Source organism: Ranitomeya variabilis, chromosome 1, assembly GCF_051348905.1.
Source record: "Ranitomeya variabilis isolate aRanVar5 chromosome 1, aRanVar5.hap1, whole genome shotgun sequence".
Lineage (NCBI taxonomy): Eukaryota > Metazoa > Chordata > Amphibia > Anura > Dendrobatidae > Ranitomeya > Ranitomeya variabilis.
Window position 1 is genome coordinate 69,839,062 of NC_135232.1, and position 19,206 is coordinate 69,858,267.

A 19,206-nucleotide genomic window follows, 5' to 3' on the forward strand; every position below is an offset into this window, starting at 1 on the left:
CTCTGAAAGAAAACGGCATTTCTGCAGTACAAATGAAAAACACTTTGTTTCATTGTACCTGAAGAAAAGTAAATGTAGCAGCCTCACCAATCTCTGTATCCCAGTGAGAAGCCGTATTAAACGCGTTGGCCAAACACAGCTCTGTTCAGCTCCAGCCCAAACTCCACCCTGCTGAGCTATCCCAGCTGCTGTTATCAGGCCTGTTAACATCAGGCTGTATTACAGGAACAAACTTTCCCACCCAGACTCTTTTTGTTGCTCTTAAATCCCAGACCAAAAATCCAGTCAAATGTAAAACTTCTCTCAGTAACCAAGTGTTAGTGGTCCAGACTTTACATTCCTGAGGCCAACCACCTTGGTGACACACATCTGCCATCCATGACCTTACCTCCTGCTTTCTTACATCTTATAAGTCTCTTTTTTTTAGTTAATGAAAGAAATTTGTGCCTTGATCATACCAGTGGATACCAAAATTAATAGAATTTGCCACCACTTAGAGGCATTACACTAGAGATTAGCCTTTTCCTGAAAGGATTTTCTTGGCACATCAGGCATACAAGGTCATTGCTCTGAAGAACATCGAATTGATGATCATCTTCTGCCTCAATCTGTGACATGCACTTGACAATATTGAGCAAAATATTCATGGAAAATGATTTGTCAGACTAAAGGTACAAACAACTGGAAAATAATAATACAACATGGCAGGTTACCTTTTTCAGACGTCTGTCTTCGAATGTTAATACTAAATAAGGCCTACAAGCCGCAAAATGCAAAAACCGGAAAATGTCTATAGTGCAGTCAGCTCAAGCAGGTTCATATTTTTCACTGAATGTTTCTCAAGACAAGTGACAATTTTATCCTTGATTTTTAAGCTGACGAAAGTTATGAGAAATTGTTTTTAAAAAATGGCTAAAGGTGAATTATGTCGTCTTAAAAATGGATTTATAAAGACACCTTGTCTGCTATTTTGGCATACATAGTGCACGGTGCCAACTCACTATGGTAACTGACCACAGTCATGTAAACTTTTCCAGACATAATTCTTAGCTGTGTGGGGGACTCATGAATTGAGGGTCACATAACTTTTTTTTTTCCCTTCCTTTATTTTGAGAACATCTTTTTTATATGTATTCTAAGTTTTAATTTTTTTTTTCTGTAAGTTATGTGTAAGAAATATTTGCTTTATTATGACATGAAAGTTGTCAAATATTTTTTCAAACTGATTTTTTTAGGAAGATAAGATACTTTTGCCTACTTTTCTTTTCACTTTTTCTGACCACGTATAGTCTTGATGATGACAGAAATATTTCCCTTTCAACCCTTTTCCCTCCCAACAGCAATTGCAATCAAGGTAAATCCTAATCACTCTAATGAATCCATCAGATCATTAGCGGTCGGAGTTGCTTTACCTTGTTTGCATAGGCTCACATGTCGGGTCATTCGGCAAAGGGTTGGGCGTTTGGCCTTCTGCTGCTATTCTGAAGGGTCATGTTTCAATCTTAACGGAGAGATGACGGTGCATGATTTTTTTTTTTTTTAATATCATATATATTTCATATCTACCTACTCATTTTCAGCACTGGGCAGTGACCCTTGGCTATATAATACAATTCAGCTACCTTGATCTGGCTTGTTTGATCATAGTCAACCTATGACATGTTTTGCTGAGTCTGAGGCCGGTACTCAGAGCTGCATTGTATTATTGCTCACCCTAATTGTTAATCTTGGTGTGTTTTAGCCCATTAGATTGCTTGGTCTATTGACCCGTCTATGGTATCGATTTTATTCACTTCCTCCCAACTTAAATTCAAAAATATGTTGAACATGAGCAGTGAACTTGTATGGAGCATCTATAAATGTATCTCCAAAAAAAAAAAAAAAAAAAAGATTGTACATTTGTGATGCTTTTGAAAATGGTTAATGTGTATGCATTATAGTAGATGAATCTGGTGCTGAAGGAGTTCTTCCTATCAATCTCAGCTTGTAAGTAAGTCTTAAATATATATGCAGTCTGTTGGTGATCAGTCAAGGCGGCCCTATTGAGAATGCCAGTTTTAGTTTTGTCAAAAATTCAAATCCAGCCACAAACTGATATTAATTCTCCATTTGAATGACTGGGCAATTATCCTAGCAATACTAGGATAATGTGTCACGCTGTGACTGTAGGAAAGTAGGTTAAGAGGTGGGTCCCTGTACTGTCATTTAACCTAGGGAGGCCCTAGTCTATTTCTAACCCCCAGGGATACCCATGAAAGTGGAGATGCCTGTGTCTCGTACCTCTTTGTGTTCCTGTGAAATCCTATGCACCCTTTGTCCTCCCCCCAGTGAGGAAAGGGACAGAAGCAAAAGGCTCACCCCAGCTGGACAGAGGGGTAACCAAGGCATATAAGATAAAATACAACAAATGGTTACACAGTAAAGAGGCAGAAAAGTTACATGAAAGAACGCCAGCAGGGGAAGGTAGAGGTATTCACAACAAACTGCATGTAACACTCAAGACAAGAGCGTCTCTCCAAAACACTTTCTCCAATACACTTTCTCCAATGAAGCCAGGAACAGAATAAAGATTCTATTGCTAAGGGCTCCTTTTCACTTGCGAGAAATACGTGCGAGTCTCGCATGTTAAAACCAAGCTCTGGCACTTGGGAGCAGGGTGTGCAGCTCCATGTATTGCTATGCAGCTCCACACTCCGCTCTGGAGTGCCTGTGCCAGAGCTTGGTTTTAACCTGCGAGACTCGCATGTATTTCTTGCAAGTGAAAAAAAGCCCATACATGGATGAAAGCAAGACACAGGTTTATACAATGGAAGGGGTATGGTTGAAATAAGCAGCACAGCCAATAGACCACAACTCTACTCCCTTCCCATGCCGCAAGAAACCTGTTAACTCATGTATGGCAATGTAGATTTAAAAAGGACCTGTGCTTAGCTAATCGCCGCAATCTCCTAATCTCAGATGTACCACAGATCCCAGCAAAATGTGGCACATTCATTACCATAATGATGGGTCTTCCAACCAATAGATTGTCCTATTACCCAGTACATAAAGTTGCAGCAAGGAACGACTCCTGCCTCACAGGACTCTACGCACCCATTTATTAAATATTTACCCGTGACTGCAGACTAGTGAATCCTCATGGCATGCAGGGCGCGCGCTGTCCGAAATCTCTGGTACCGAAGTCAGGAGTGGACGTGCACATGACTTGAAGAATGCAATTTGCATACATGCGATCAGGGCCGACTAGACGTGCCCGACCTGGCTCTTTACATGTGAATTGAGCGAGGCTGGACACATCTAGTTGGAATGTGGCTAGAAGTATGCAGATTGCATACTTATGGTCACATAACTGTAGAATCCTGACAGCACGCACTATGTGACTTGTGATTACTCATAGTACGCACAGAGTGACTGATGACTTGAGCACCAAGTTTGGACAAGCCCTTTAAATTTCAACCATAAACCTCAGCTGAATAAAGTATCACAATAGAGGCACCAAAATAAAATATTCTAGTATCTAGTCATGGACCTGGCTTACTTGACCTTCCTATACAAATGCACTTGTGTTCATCCAAGTCTATACCTGAATGATGAGAAAAATGTGTTTTTCTCCTGGTGATCTTACACCTTTTAAGATCTTTAATTTTCAGCCTTGGCACCGGAAATTCTGGAAAGAACTGCTGGTAATTCCAAGACTGACAGCCGTATGAGTAATGGTGACGTTTATAACATGGAATGTGTTTGTTTCTGGCCGATGTTGATCATTTTGACGTGTTTAGTGAATGCAACACTAAAATATGAATAGTTTTTTTGCAAGTTTTAGCATTTTCTTTTTTTACTTTTCATTTTTTATTAATCCCTGAAATCATGGGTAGCTCCTCCACTCTTTTCCTAGCACATCAGTCATCACATCAGTCTTTGACTCCAAAAAGAAGTCATTTTCCAATTTGATACAGAATCATAATCCAAACATATGGAAAGTATCAGAAGCTCTTTAAGTATTCAGCCCATCTTTCAGAGATGTAAGGCAGTGTTATGACTCCATCCTTTGGCGTCCAGTACTGTCTGATAAGACAACCCAGAATAGTGCTCTATGCAGTCCTAACCTTCCCAATACATAAGGTCAGTTGGCACCGCAGAGTAAAGGAGAGTGCACAGCTTTCCCAATTAAACTACAGGAGAGTTGCGTGAACTGCCAATTATTTCTCACCATAAATATAAATATTCTCTTTATAATACCACGCAGAGAAATCCTAAATATCGTGGTACCAAAAACAGCCGAGGACCACGCAGAAAGGCATTGCGGACCACATTTTATTTTTTAAAGGAATAATTCTAACAAGTAGGGGTTGTACTGTACTATGATTTTCAAAGATCCCATCCACTGGCATGTGAAGTACATTATATGAACAAAAATATTGGGATAGAAGACCTTTTAATTGAATTGAGATTTTTTCCTTCTGTCCCATTGTCACGGATGCATAAAATACACCCCCCACCCTAATCTATTTGGTGTCGGAAGGACGAGTCGGAATTTGGTGAATGCCTGAAAAACATGAGCCGCCTGACTGCATTGTGCCCACTGTAAAGTTTGTTGGAGGAAGGATAATGTTGTGGAATTGCTATTCAATGGTCCGGCTCAGCACCTTCTTTCCAGTGACGGGAAATCTTAATGCTTCAGCATACCAAGAAGCATTGGACAATTGTAGCTTCCACCTTTGAGGCAACGGTTAGAAGACATCCCTTTTCTGTTCTTCATGACTGTGCCGAGTGCATGAGGTCCATGAAGCCATGGTTGGTGGAGCTTGGTGTGGAAGAACATGACTGGCCGCACAGAGCCCAGACCTTCACCCCTTCCAACACCTTTGGGATGGACTAAAGCGGATATTGTGAGCCCGGTGCTCTCCAACATCAGTCTCTGACCAAACAAATGTTCTTCTGGATGAAGGGGCATAAATTCCCTCAGACACCTCCCAAATCTTATAGAAAGCTTCTCAACCCAACTCCCTCCTTCACACCAAAAATGTAGCCTGAACATAGCCTTGAATTATAATTTCTTCTAGTGTTGCAATATCAATCTGATGTAGATTATAACACTGCCTAGGGAATTCTTGAGAAACTTTTATTGCAATACTTTAAGCACAATTATTCAAGATTACATCAGCTTTTGGCTTTCATTCTTAATTTTATACAGAAGCACCTTTTTAACTTGTATCTTTTGCCTGGTTAACTAGAGAATGAAACTTAAGAGATCTTCTGGAAACTTTGAAGGTAATTAGTTTTGTGGGTCAGGGATCTTTATAACATGGCAAAAGAATTTACAAGGAACCATTGAACCTAAATGTCCCCCTTCTGCCCCAACTATAAACATGTACTTTATGTTCACAGGATCAACCATAAATGTCTGCCCCACCAATAGTTTTGTGTCCTTAGGCTTGCTCTGCAGTTTTGTTAACCCATAGACTTGAATTGAGAAAACTACTTTGTGAGACCAAGTGGCGACGTCACAAAACGGGGAATAGTTTAGGTTAAAGGTTCTTCTGTTCTTCAGAGATGCATTTTACATTTTTTGAGGGAATATCTGGGGGACTTAAGGATATTATAAAGTTAATTGAAGGAAATGGCAGGTATTTACTTCTAACACCCAGAAAGCACCCTAGTTTTTGCAAATGTTCCATTTCAATGTAGAAGAGTGACCAAAATATCAATCGTATCATTATCAATAATCTGGCAGACTACTGGAGTCTGTTAGTTTTAAGTCAGAATTTCTATCAAATTCTATTCTATACGTTGCATAATTTTGCATGCCTACTCTCAAAATTGTGGTTTTGATTTAGTTCTACTTCTAACTTGTGGTTTCTTGATCTTTTGGCAGTAATTCAATGTAATAAGAACATTGTAGGTTTCTAAATAACTGGACTTCCTGAGTTTTAATCTAATAAATTTCGATATTTGGCTTCCTTTTTTTTCTTTCTTTTAGTTGATAAGTTTTGCGTTGAAATGTTTTGGGGGTTTTTCCGGCTGTCTTTTGAACCGTACAAAGGAATTTCCTCTAAAAATGATTCCCAAGACTGGAGACAATATGGACTATTTTGGCAGAAGAAATGCTGACTGTTTTATAGCCAGAGTACAGCAGGCATGAGTCCTTGGCGTGCTGTCATTTGGTGGATTTAGTAAAAAAAAAAATATATATATATATACATCGATTCATCTATACACTGATTCAAACCAGATATCAAAACATACATTTTTTTTTTTTTGTTCTAATCTAGTTTTATTTTCGGATTCTTAGTTTTATTTCTTTTTTTTATTCCAATTTCTGTATGTGAATATAGGGGGCAGCCAGCTACATAGACCATAGTAGACAGACAGGCATGCTCTGTAACCTGTGCAGGGGTCATTGTACAGGTATGAGAAAAGGGTGGGTGTGACTATTCCCTAATGACAGTGATGGAGGAGTCTTCTCCAGGTTTTTGCAATAGAAAATGGTTATTCCAATTACTCTTATTGTTGTTTTGTGTGACGATGTAGAGGCTGCTAAAAAGTGGTCTCTTTTGCTAGATAATATATACTGCACAAAAAAAGGAACACTTAAATAACAATGTAACTTTAAGTCATTCACACTTCTATGAAATCAAACTGTCCAGTTAGGAAGCAACACCGATTGTGACTCAATTTCCCTTGCTGTTGTGCAACAGGTAGAAATGATAGGCAATTAGCAAGAAAACCCCTATGAAGAAGTGGTTTTGCAGGGGGTGACCACTGACCATTTCTCTGTTCTCGTCCTTTTTTGGCGGTTTTGGTCACTTTTGGATATCATTGCTCTCACCCCTAGAGGTACAGTAGCATGAGGCGGTGCCTAGAAGCCCCAGAAGTTGCTCAGGTAGTGCAGCTCATCCAGGATGGCACATCAATGCAAGCTGTGTGTCCAGCGCATAGAGCAGATATCAGGATACAGTACAGCAGTAGATGTAGAGGTGGCCATAGGAGGGCTACAACCCAGCAACAGGACAACTATGTTCTCCTTTGTGCAAGAAGGAGCAGTGCCAAAGCCCTGTAAAATGACCTCCAGCAGGCCACTAACATCCATGTGTCTGCTCAAACTGGCAAAAACACTCCATGAGGGTGGTGTGAGGACCAGACTTCCACGAGTGTTGTGCTTACAGCCCATCACCATGCAGGGCGATTGGCATTTGCTAGAGAACATCAAGATTGGCAGATTTGACACTGGAACCCTGTGCTCTTCACGGATAAGAGCAGGTTCACACTAAGCACATGTGACAGAGTCTGGAGATGCTGTGGAGAATGTTCTGTTGCCTGCTACATCCTCCAGCAGGACCTGTTTGGCCATGGGTCAGGAATGGTGCGGGGAGGCATTTCTTTGGAGAACTGCACAGCCCTTCATTTGCTAACCAGAGGTACCCTGACTGCTATTAGCTACCAGGATGAGATCCTTAGACCCATTGTGAGACCATTTGCTGGTGCTGTTGACCCTGGGTTCCATCTGATGCATGACAATGCTGTGCCTCGTGTGGCTGAAGTGTCAGCAGTTCCTGCATGATGAAGTCATTAATGCTATGGACTGGCCAGGCGGTTCCCCAGACCTGAATCCAATTGAGCACCAGAGACTGTCCAGGAATTAACTGATGCTTTAATCCAGGTCTGGGAGGAGATCCCTCAAGAGAACATCTGACGCCTCATCAGAAGCATGCCCAAGTTTTGTAAGGCGGTCATGGAGACCACTCACACTACTGAGCTTCATTTTCTTGTCTTGAGGCATTTCCACTGAAGTTGTCCCAGCAGCCTACAATTTGATTTTCCATTTTGATTTTGAGTATCATTCCAAATCCAGACCTCCATGGGATATTAATTTTGACATACATTGATTTTTAGATTTTATTGTTCTTGACGCATTCCTCTATGTAATGAAATATGCCAGTTGCAAATATTTATTCATTAAGTGTTATCTAGGATGTGGTATTTTAGTGTTCCCTTCATATTTTTTTTGAGCAATGTATATTAGTTATCTGAAAAATTGAGTCTTAAAAATTATGCCAAACATGACTTACTTTAAACAATAAGTTGTGGCAGTCTCTTTAGGATATATAGAACGGACAAGATAAAGGTGAAAAAATAAAAGAATAAGTTTTTGCTACCTAAAATTCTCAATTTCCTTTTGCAATAAGTCTGTGTAGCATACACAAAAAAACTGCAAAGAATATCACATGATGAAAAAAAAAAAAAAATTGCCTTTAACCCCTTTGCGACCTCCACCGTAGTAGTACTGGGAATTAGTAGTACTGGGGAGGTCGCTTCCATCCCTTTGATATGGACTCCGGCGGTAAGCCCACATCTTTCCGGGTACATGTCGGCTGGTTTGAACAGCTGACATGTGCCTGTATCAGCCGCCGGTGGAATTGCGATCCACCCGCGGCTATTATCTCGCTGTCAAACTCTGACACTCGCTTCCGGTTATTGGGCCGGAAATTCAACCACCGGTGACCCGTCACGTGATCGCGGGTCATCGGTGGGCTGGCATGACAACCATAGGTCTTCTGGAGCCCTCTATGGTTGTCAGTGCCGGATTGCTATGAGCGCCACCCAGTGGTCGGCGCTCATAGCAAGTCAGCAATTCTGTTACATACATGTGATCTGATCATCGCCTGTATGTAGCAGAGGTGATCGGGTTATGGCAGCTTCTAGTCTCCCATGGAGACTATTGAAGCATGCTGAAAGTTAAAACAAAATAAAATTGTAATATTAAAAAAATATAAAAGTTTAAATCGCCCCCTTTCGTCCGATTCAAAATAAAACAAAAAAAATATAAAACATACACATATTTGGTATTGCTGCGTTCAGAATCGCCCCATCTATAAAAAAGAAATTAACCTGATCGCTTAATGGCGTAGTGAGAAAAAGTAAAAACGCCAGAATTACTTTTTTTTGGTCATCGCAACATTGCATTAAAATGCAATAATGGGCGATCAAAAGATCATATCTGCATCAAAATGGTAGCAATAGAAACGCAAGCTCGGCACACAAAAAATAATTCCTCACCCAACCCGATATCATTAAAAATGGAGACGCTACAGGTCCCGGAAAATTCCACAATATATATATATTTTTTTTTAACAAACTTTGGATTTTCTTTCACTACTTAAATAAAAAAGAACCTAGTCATGTTTGGTATCTATGAACTCGTAATGACCTGGAGAATCATAATTGCCGGTCAGTTTAAGCATTTGGTGAATATGGTAAAAAAAAAAAAATCCAAAAAAAGTGGTGGAATTGCACTTTTTTTTTTTTGCAATTTCACCGCACTTGGAATTTTTTTCCTGTTCTTGAGTACACAATATGGTAAAACCAATGGTGGTGTTCAAAAGTACAACTCATCCCGCAAACAAACAAGCCCTCACATGGCCCTATTAACGGAAAATAAAAAAAGTTATGGCTCTGTGAAGGGGGGCGAAAAACAAATTAAAAACGAAAAAGGGCAGGGTCTCTAAGGTGTTAAAAGAAAATGCAAATAATAAGTTGGGGCCTAAAGACTTCACTGATGTGCAACAGATCAGAACTGGAGAGGAGCGGAAGCTACATTCTCCAGAGACTTATTCTATTTTGGTAAAAATCAGATTCTTTGTGCCGGTAATAGAAGTAAAACAGGATATTTTTGTATGTGATTTTACAAGTGTAAAGACATACAAGTTAATTACTGGGGCTATAGTATATGATGGAAGACAGAGCTGGGAAGGTTTATTTTTGAAATAGCACAGTATGAATGTGCGCCAGTCTCTCTGCAAGGGCAGCGCACCATATGGGTGAAACTGCCGCCATTTTAAAAGGACAGGTCGAATCTGCCACTGGTAATGAATGATTAAACAATTGGATCAAGTCAAGTGGATCTTTTTTAAGATTTAGGGTATGTGTCCACAGTCAGTAAACGCTGCTTGTTTGACGCTGCGCAGAGCTGCAGCGTCAAACACGCAGCGTCCAGTTGTTCCAGCATAGTGGAGGGGATTTTATGAAATCCCGTGTCCACTATGCGTGGAAACACGCATCCGACTTCCCTGCGACTCCGGACATGCTCGCATGCCCGTGCTACCTGCGGCGACGCTGCGTCGCCGCAAGTAATATCACAAGGCGCTATGCGAGGGTGCGATGATCCCGGATGTGTACAGTTAACACATCCGGCATCATCGCGTCCCAGAAAGGGGGCGGGGCTTAGCGCCGAGCAGCTTTAACGCTCCGGCGATACCGCCGGCCATCCTGACCGTGGACACATACCCTTAGGGTATGTGCACACGTCAGGATTTCTTCAGGATTTTTTGCGTTTTTTTTGCGTTATTCCCCGATAAAAACGCTATAATACCGCATAAAAAACGCATACATTATGCATCCTATCATTTAGAATTCATTCTGCATTTTCTGTGCAAATGTTGCGTTTTTTTTCCGCAAAAAAAATGCAATCCGGAAAAAGAAGTAACATGTTCATCATTTTTGCGGATTTCCCATGAATTTGGAGTGTCAGGAGAAAAACGCAAAAATTCTGCAAAAAATCCGCAAAAAAAAAAACGCACAAAAACGCATGCGGATTTCTAGCAGAAATGTCAGGACTTCTTGCAGAAATATTCCTGACAAAATCTGGACGTGTGCGCATACCCTTAAAGGGACACTGTCACCCCCTCCAGCCGTTATAAACTAAAAGAGCCACCTTGTGCAGCAGTAATGCTGCATTCTGACAAGGTGGCTCTTTTAGTTAGTGGTGCAGTTAAAGCCAAAATAAAGCGTCTTATAATTTCGCCAAAATACCTGTCTTTCGCCAGGGAGGCAGGTCCTCACCCCCCTGCTTGAAACGCCACACTGCCGTCACTCAAATCTTCAGGGGCGCCGGGCACCGCCCCCCCCCCCCCGCGCTGTTTTCTCATGAAATCCGGCGCCTGCGCTGTGTAAGTACTGTCTGGTGCGCAGGCGCAGTGAGCTCTGGCCGTCTGACGTCACAGCCAGGCTTGCAGACTGCTCCTGTGCGGCCGTCCTGCTTGTGAATCCCAGCCCCGCACTCTGCATAACACACTGCAGGGCTGGGATTCACAAGCAGGGCGGCCGCACAGGCTGGAGGGGGTGACAGTGTCCCTTTAATATATCTTTTTTGAATTCTGCAAGGTAAATAGACATGAAGTTAACTAAACGTCACTGTTAGTTAAAGATTAAGCATAATAAAATGTGTCGGCCCGTAGCTAATTCTGATGATTAAACATAATGATGTTAATCATTACTTCGATTTGAGAGTTCTCAGTGGTTGATACCTTTTAATGGCTAACTGAAAAGATGGTAACAAATTGCAAGCTTCCAAGACTACTCTGGTCTCTTCATCAGGCATAGATTATTGTCTATAGATATCAACCTCTGAGGACTCTCAAATCTAAATATTTTTCGATCTACTGGCTAACACGGTACAAAGATATATCTATCTTTTTCTTAATCAACCATTATAATGTATTTAACAACTTAGACTTCTGCAAAAATCGGTTATAGAACGGCATTATTCTTTCTTTACAAGACCTCTCCAGGCAAGTTTTTCTTTATTTTTTGTTTGTATTTTCCCCTCTGTGTAAACAATCCAATAATTGGTTCAGTGTGTGTGTGTGCGCACATTACAACACTTACCATTGCCGTCTTATGCCATTCTCAGCATCATGTGATTGCAATTGTATCCTGCTGACTGAAAGAAAGTCTTCTGTGTGCATCAGATGTCATTCCAAAGACCACGTTCACACGCTCAGTATTTGGTCAGTATTTTACATCTGCCTTTTTCACCCACTCCTAGTTTCGGCTTATAAATGCTGATGTACAGTATTGACCAAATACTGATGCTGTGAACGGAGCTGAAGTCTGAGACTCTGAATGAGGCTTACATTAAGAAAGGAACTAATAGTAGCTATATGAGCCGCCACGATAGAGTTGTGGACACATCATGGAGGACAGGGACTGGAGCAGCGCTGGAAACAGAAAACCACAATACAATGGATGAATATTTTAATGCACACAGTCCAGACACATTACTGATTGCACCAGGGGACTCAGTAAAAAGAAGCTATAGTGTGTTCCTTTTAAGCATTGCTTTACATAAAAAAATAAAAAAAAAACCCCTATAATTAATGATGGGATTATCATGAAACAAACATTAGACTGATAAAAGCCAATCCAGAGGCTTTTCTGTCCCTTTCTTCTATATAACATATTAGCTGCTGCGTCCCTGAGAAAATAATACATGAAGGTTTGTTGAAAGATCAAAGCCCCAAAAATGTTTTTTTTTTTCCCAGCATCGCCACAAAGTCATCTATATTGTGTATATATGTAGAGGGAAACATTAACCATGATCATTATTGAACGAGATGAAGCAGGCTCAATTTTTTTTTTCTTAACAGAAAACTCTTGTAAATCCTTACCTGAGCTTGTTTGTTTTGTTTTTTACTGTAAAGCGGTTGTCGATGGCAGATTTCAGGGCATCTAAATGTATTCCTAATGTAAACGCAGATGAAGCAATCAGCAACTTTATCCTTTAATGTGCTACACCCAGGATGCAAAAAACCTTAAATATTCACTTTCAAGGGTTTGTGCTGTGCAATAGGTGTTGTGCAGTCCAAGTAGAAAAGACAGGTGAATCATGACAGTGTGATGCGCACACTCCCAAATACTCTATTCCGCACTAGCGGGTGTGTGGTCACATGACTGCATGTGTGTGATTTGCATGCTTCCGGTCACAAATAGACTAGAACAAATAGAATATTGAGAGGAGCCAGATGAGAATGGAGTTGGCGCGTGACCCCATACATGCAAATCACACACATGCCGTCACCTGGCCACACAGGAAATACAGCGGAATTATGACAGTGTGCACATTGCCCTGTCATGATTTGGCAGTGTAATAAAAGGTAGAGTCTACAGACTTTTCTTCTTACTCTGGACCAGAAGCATTCCCAGATACAAAAAAAAAATCTGCACCCTCCCCAACTGATCGCTCTGTTGATTCTTAGCTTTAGTTCTGCATATCGTTCCTCTTAAGTTTTAATAAATCCTCTGTTATGTTGCATTATCTGAATAAAGTAAGGGTGATCTCCTAGACTGCGATCTCCTTCACTCTAATGGAGTCCTCTTCAGTATTATTACGTTTCCTCTACCCTTCCCCACCAACCCTTGAATTTTACATAACTTCAGTGGTACAGTCCCTGTAGTTGCATCACACAGGAAATTATGTTGATTGAGATGGTGACCTCCTTCAGCGATGATGAATCCATGTAAATCTACGGGGCTGATATGAGTCGCCATTAAATCACAGGAGCTAACAGAAGAGAAAGACAAATGGATTTCCAGACAGTCTGGAGAAGGAGCCTTCCCACCTGAGGCTTCTTTCACACTAGCGTCGGGCTCGGCCCGTCGCAGTACGTCGGGCCGAGGTCCCCGACGCTAGCGCCGTTTCCGCCGCACAACGGGGGCAGCGGATGCATTTTTCCAGCACATCCGCTGCCCCATTGTGAGGTGCGGGGAAGTGCGGGGAGGTGGGGGCGGAGTTCCGGCCGCGCATGCGCGGTCGGAAAAAGTGGACAGTCGGGAGCAAAAAACGTTACATGTAACGTTTTTTGGTCCCGACGGTCCGCCACAGCACGGTGCAACCGTCGCACGACGGTTGCGGCGTGTGGCAATGCGTCGCAAATGCATCGCTAATGTCAATGCTGAAAAAACGCATCCTGCAAGCACTTTTGCAGGATGCGTTTTTTCAGCAAAACGACGCATTTGCGACGTATTGCAGTTAACGCTAGTGTGAAAGTAGCCTGAGACACAAGGAGCAGTTTTTTCATGAGCAGTAGCCAAAATCCATATGGACACGTGCAGAAATCTCCCTGAGAGCTACAGAAATTGTTGGATTGCTGTGATTTCTTCAAAAGGTTGTGCAATGAAATATTAAAAGGAACCATCATTGTTGTCCAGGTCATTTATTAATTTTTTTTCTTGTTGATCCACAATTCAAAAGCAAGATCTGATTCCAATCGGATAATATTCATTAAATTTAAAGTGACAAAAGTAATTTTCTGGGTTTTTCTTACTTTACCAGAAGGGTATCCACAATTTTGTTCACGTGTGTGTATATTGGGGTAGTAGTAAAAGGACGATGAAGATCAACGTGTCAAATGCGATTAGTAATGCGATAAAGATGGGTCAGATCGCAACTTGTAGCCATTTTGTATCTCTACCTCACAGTTTAGATATCACTTTACTGACAAGAGTAATGGAGATTTTGTGTAGCAAAATAACTCTTTGCCCACTTTCCTGCATGCACAGTGATCACCTACTCTGGATGAGCATCCTGAACCAACATGCCGCATACTACAAAGCAAAGGTTAAAATACGCAGCACCTTCTCTGCTTCCCTTATGTAATACCGTAAAGCCCCATTCACACTGCCATATTGCAGCTGAAAATCCTGGCCTCACTGGGAGGTTTAATGAGCTGAAATGATTACCGTACATCGTGGTTGTGACTGGTGGTAATTAGACCAAGATTTGTGACAGTCTAAATGAGGCTTTAGTGTTTTACGCAGGGCAAGATGTTGTGTCTTGGACACATTGATGAAGCTGCCACAGCAAGAGAAGAAACCAAAACTGCAGAGGAGGAAGAAGGTGTAAATGTAAAACTCAAGAGTTTTATTTTCAACTAGATGGCAGCCCGATTCTAAAGAATCGGGAGTCTAGAATCCATATATACTTTATTTATTCAAATGTAAGAATAATACAATTAATAAATAATAGTAAGAAAGAACAAAAAATGGCTGCACTCACCAGCTCTTGACAATTCTTGACAGTACGGCACATTTCTGATTGGTCGCTCGCGGCAGGCGGCAACCAATCAGAAAAGTGCCGCGCACCACGAAGGCATATATCTTTGTCCACCCTGAGCGGGTGTAGGACGCTGGTGACGTCACTTATCTCCGGACATTATCTCCGGACAAAGCCACGGAAGTTGGCACAAATTGCCGGAAGTCGTATTCTAGGCAATTATATATTAGATTTTAATGTTATCAGTGTTTACCTTTGAACGTTTATATTGTATTGTCCTGTCACCAGCCATGTGTACGATTATCGGCCGAAAGCCTCTCTGGAACCAATAATCACCCCATGTAAAGGTATCTTTATAAGTTAAAGATTTAGAATACTATGACTTTTATCATATCCTGAACAGTCAAGTTTTTTATGAACCGTTAAGGTTTTCTGGTTGAAGTAAAAAAAACTCTGAGTGTTTACAGTTTAAAACCATAAAATGTTGAAAAATTATGTCATTCTTGAGTATATCACTCAATGGTGCTCATAAACGTGTCAAATTTGATCTATAATATACTTTAATATACGTTACTTTAATCTTTAATATACTTAAGAACAGGGCCCCAGACATCACACAGGGGGTCTGAAACACCGCACAGTGGTCCAAAATATCGCTGTGCTCTGCCTGGGGCCCCATATGCTGCCTGGGGCCCCATATGCTGCCTGGGGCCCCTGTGCTCTGCCTGGGGCCCCATATGCTGCCTGGGGCCCCTGTGCTCTGCCTGGGGCCCCATAGGCTGCCTGGGGCCCCTGTGCTCTACCTGGGACCACTGTGCTCTGCCTGGGGCCCCATATGCTGCCTGGGGCCCCATATGCTGCCTGGGGCCCCATATGCTCTGCCTGGGTGTAGGACACTGGTGACGTCACTTATCTCCGGACATTAGCTCCGGCCATTTTCTCCGGACATTAGCTCCGGACAAAGCCACGGAAGTTGGCACAAATTGCAGGAAGTAGTATTCCAGGCAATTATATATTAGATGGGCATTTCCTGAAGGAAATACATGGTGCTTGAACAGCGCTACCAGCTTTACAGCAGCACTTTTCACACACGGGACTGGGGGGCGCGCTTACTTTTGCACCCGGGGCCGGGGGCGCGCTTACTTTTGCACCCGGGGGCGCACTTACATTTGCACCCCATGTAAAGGTATCTTTATAAGTTAAAGATTCAGAATACTATGACTTTTATCATATCCTGAACAGTCAAGTTTTTTATGAACCGTTAGAGTTTTTTTTACTTCAACCAGAAAACCTTGAGTGTTTACAGTTTGAAACCATAAAATGTTGAAAAATTATGTCATTCTTGAGTATATCACTCAATGGTGCTCATAAACGTGTCAAATTTGATCTATAATATACTTTAATATACGTTACTTTAATCTTTAATATACTTAAGAACAGGGCCCCAGACATCACACAGGGGGTCTGAAACACCGCACAGTGGTCCAAAATATCGCTGTGCTCTGCCTGGGGCCCCATATGCTGCCTGGGGCCCCTGTGCTCTGCCTGGGGCCCCATGTTCTGCCTGGGGCCTCTGTGCTCTGCCTGGGGCCCCATAGGCTGCCTGGGGCCCCTGTGCTCTACCTGGGACCACTGTGCTCTGCCTGGGGCCCCATATGCTGCCTGGGGCCCCATGTTCTGCCTGGGGCCACTGTGCTCTGCCTGGGGCCCCATAGGCTGCCTGGGGCCCCTGTGCTCTGCCTGGGGCCCCTGTGCTCTGCCTGGGACCACTGTGCTCTGCCTGGGACCACTGTGCTCTGCCTGGGACCACTGTGTCTGGGGCCCCATATGCTGCCTGGGGCCCCTGTGCTCTGCCTGGGGCCCCATATGCTGCCTGGGGCCCCTGTGCTCTGCCTGGGGCCCCATATGCTGCCTGGGGCCCCTGTGCTCTGCCTGGGGCCCCTGTGCTCTGCCTGGGGCCCCTGTGCTCTGCCTGGGGCCCCTGTGCTCTGCCTGGGGCCACTGTGCTCTGCCTGGGGCCCCATATGCTGCCTGGGGCCCCATATGCTGCCTGGGGCCCCTGTGCTCTGCCTGGGGCCCCATAGGCTGCCTGGGGCCCCTGTGCTCTGCCTGGGACCACTGTGCTCTGCCTGGGGCCCCATAGGCTGCCTGGGGCCACTGTGCTCTGCCTGGGGCCCCATATGCTGCCTGGGGCCCCTGTGCTCTGCCTGGGTGTAGGACACTGGTGACGTCACTTATCTCCGGACATTAGCTCCGGACATTAGCTCCGGACAAAGCCACGGAAGTTGGCACAAATTGCAGGAAGTAGTATTCCAGGCAATTATATATTAGATGGGCATTTCCTGAAGGAAATACATGGTGCTTGAACAGCGCTACCAGCTTTACAGCAGCACTTTTCACACACGGGACTGGGGGGCGCGCTTACTTTTGCACCCGGGGCCGGGGGCGCGCTTACTTTTGCACCCGGGGGCGCGCTTACATTTGCACCCGGGGGCGCACTTACTTTTGCACCCGGGGGCGCACTTACTTTTGCACCCGGGGGCGCACTTACTTTTGCACCCGGGGGCGCACTTACTTTTGCACCCGGGGGCGCACTTACTTTTGGGGCCGCACTTACTTTTGGTGGGCGGGGCTCCTCGGCCTCCGATTTGGTTGGTGGGGCCCCTCGTCCTCCGATTTGGTGGGTGGGGACCCTCGGCCTCCGATTTGGTGGGCGGGGACCGGCCTCCGATTTGGTGGGCGGGGACCCTCGACCTCCGATTTGGTGGGCGGGGACCCTCGACCTCCGATTTGGTGGGCGGGGACCCTCGGCCTCCGCTTTGGTGGGCGGGGCCCCTCTGCCTCCGATTTGGTTGGCGGGGCCCTACGGCCTCCGATTTGGTGGGCGGGGTCCCTCTGCCTCCGCTTTGGTGGGCGGGGCCGCTCGGCCTTCGATTTGGTGGGCGGGGCTCCTCGGCCTCCGATTTGGTTGGTGGGGCCCCTCGGACTCCGATTTGGTGGGCGGGGCCCCTCGGACTCCGCTTTGGTGGGTGGGGACCCTCGGCCTCCGATTTGGTGTGTGCTCTGCCTGGGGCCACTGTGCTCTGCCTGGGGCCCCATATGCTGCCTGGGGCCCCTGTGCTCTGCCTGGGGCCCCATATGCTGCCTGGGGCCCCTGTGCTCTGCCTGGGGCCCCTGTGCTCTGCCTGGGGCCCCTGTGCTCTGCCTGGGGCCCCTGTGCTCTGCCTGGGGCCCCTGTGTTCTGCCTGGGGCCCCTGTGCTCTGCCTGGGGCCCCTGTGCTCTGCCTGGGGCCCCTGTGCTCTGCCTGGGGCCCCTGTGCTCTGCCTGGGTGTAGGACACTGGTGACGTCACTTATCTCCGGACATTAGCTCCGGACATTAGCTGCGGACAATAGCTCTGGACAAAGCCACGGAAGTTGGCACAAATTGCAGGAAGTAGTATTCTAGGCAATTATATATTAGATAGGGTGGACCCTGTAGGGTGACGGTGCTTGTTCTAACTGTACAGAGGGCAGGACACAGATTACATAAACTGACCAATATGTAATAATGGACTTCTACCACTGGCCATGACCCTTATATTAGCTGGCGAGGCATCGGTAAAAAATTGTTTTCAAGGCTACATTCATCAGAGCACATTAATTACATGAAGAATTCTTTCATTAATACTTTTTGCCAAAGTGAGATTTCTTTAGCGTGTTTTTTTCTTACGATGTTGGCGGTTTTTTTTTCTCGTTGTAAGGGCTCATACAAGCGGACGAGTGTAAGCCGATTATCAATCGAATAGCACTCGAGCCAATGTTATACTATGGGGCAGTGCAGATCTGTACTTTTTTTTTTTTTTCCATGCCGTATCGGCCTAAGGGGAAAAAAAAAGACAGCATATGTCTATGTGAAAGCGTAAACTCGTTGCAGTGACATAATGGCAGCAGGAGATCAGTCCGCAGCTGCTGGAACATGTCAGACTAAAAGCAATGTTATGAGTTATGTTCTCACTGGGAGAAACCATACTGACCGGTCAGAAGCTCTGGAGCAGAGATGTTACTCTGTGCCATTGAAGGCCATGTTCATTTTGTATATACGGATGTATCAGAGCTATGTCCTCCCTTTGGCACAGCGTCTGGTGTCACCGTTCTGGATTTCCAGTGTTTTCCACAGTCTGAGCGCATACAGAGGTGTACGGATTCAGAGCTATTCCTATGCTTTCTATTGAATCCATACTTCAGGCTTTCTCTGCTCAGACAGGAGCACGGATTCAATAGCAACCATAGGAACTCCCCTGCTGTGTGCTCCTCCAGGGTCTGTTGCATGATCTATGGGGGGTCTCAGGATTCGGACTCCCACTGATCTATAGGCAATTCCTGTTCCAAGCAAAA

The 19,206-nt window shown here is 44.3% G+C and overlaps 1 protein-coding gene across 2 annotated transcripts in view; it reads left to right on the forward strand.

The window, feature by feature from the left end:
• Positions 1-19,206, forward strand: part of PLPP1 (phospholipid phosphatase 1) — a 134,195-nt gene that overhangs the window by 105,982 nt on the left and 9,007 nt on the right. The window lies entirely within an intron of this gene.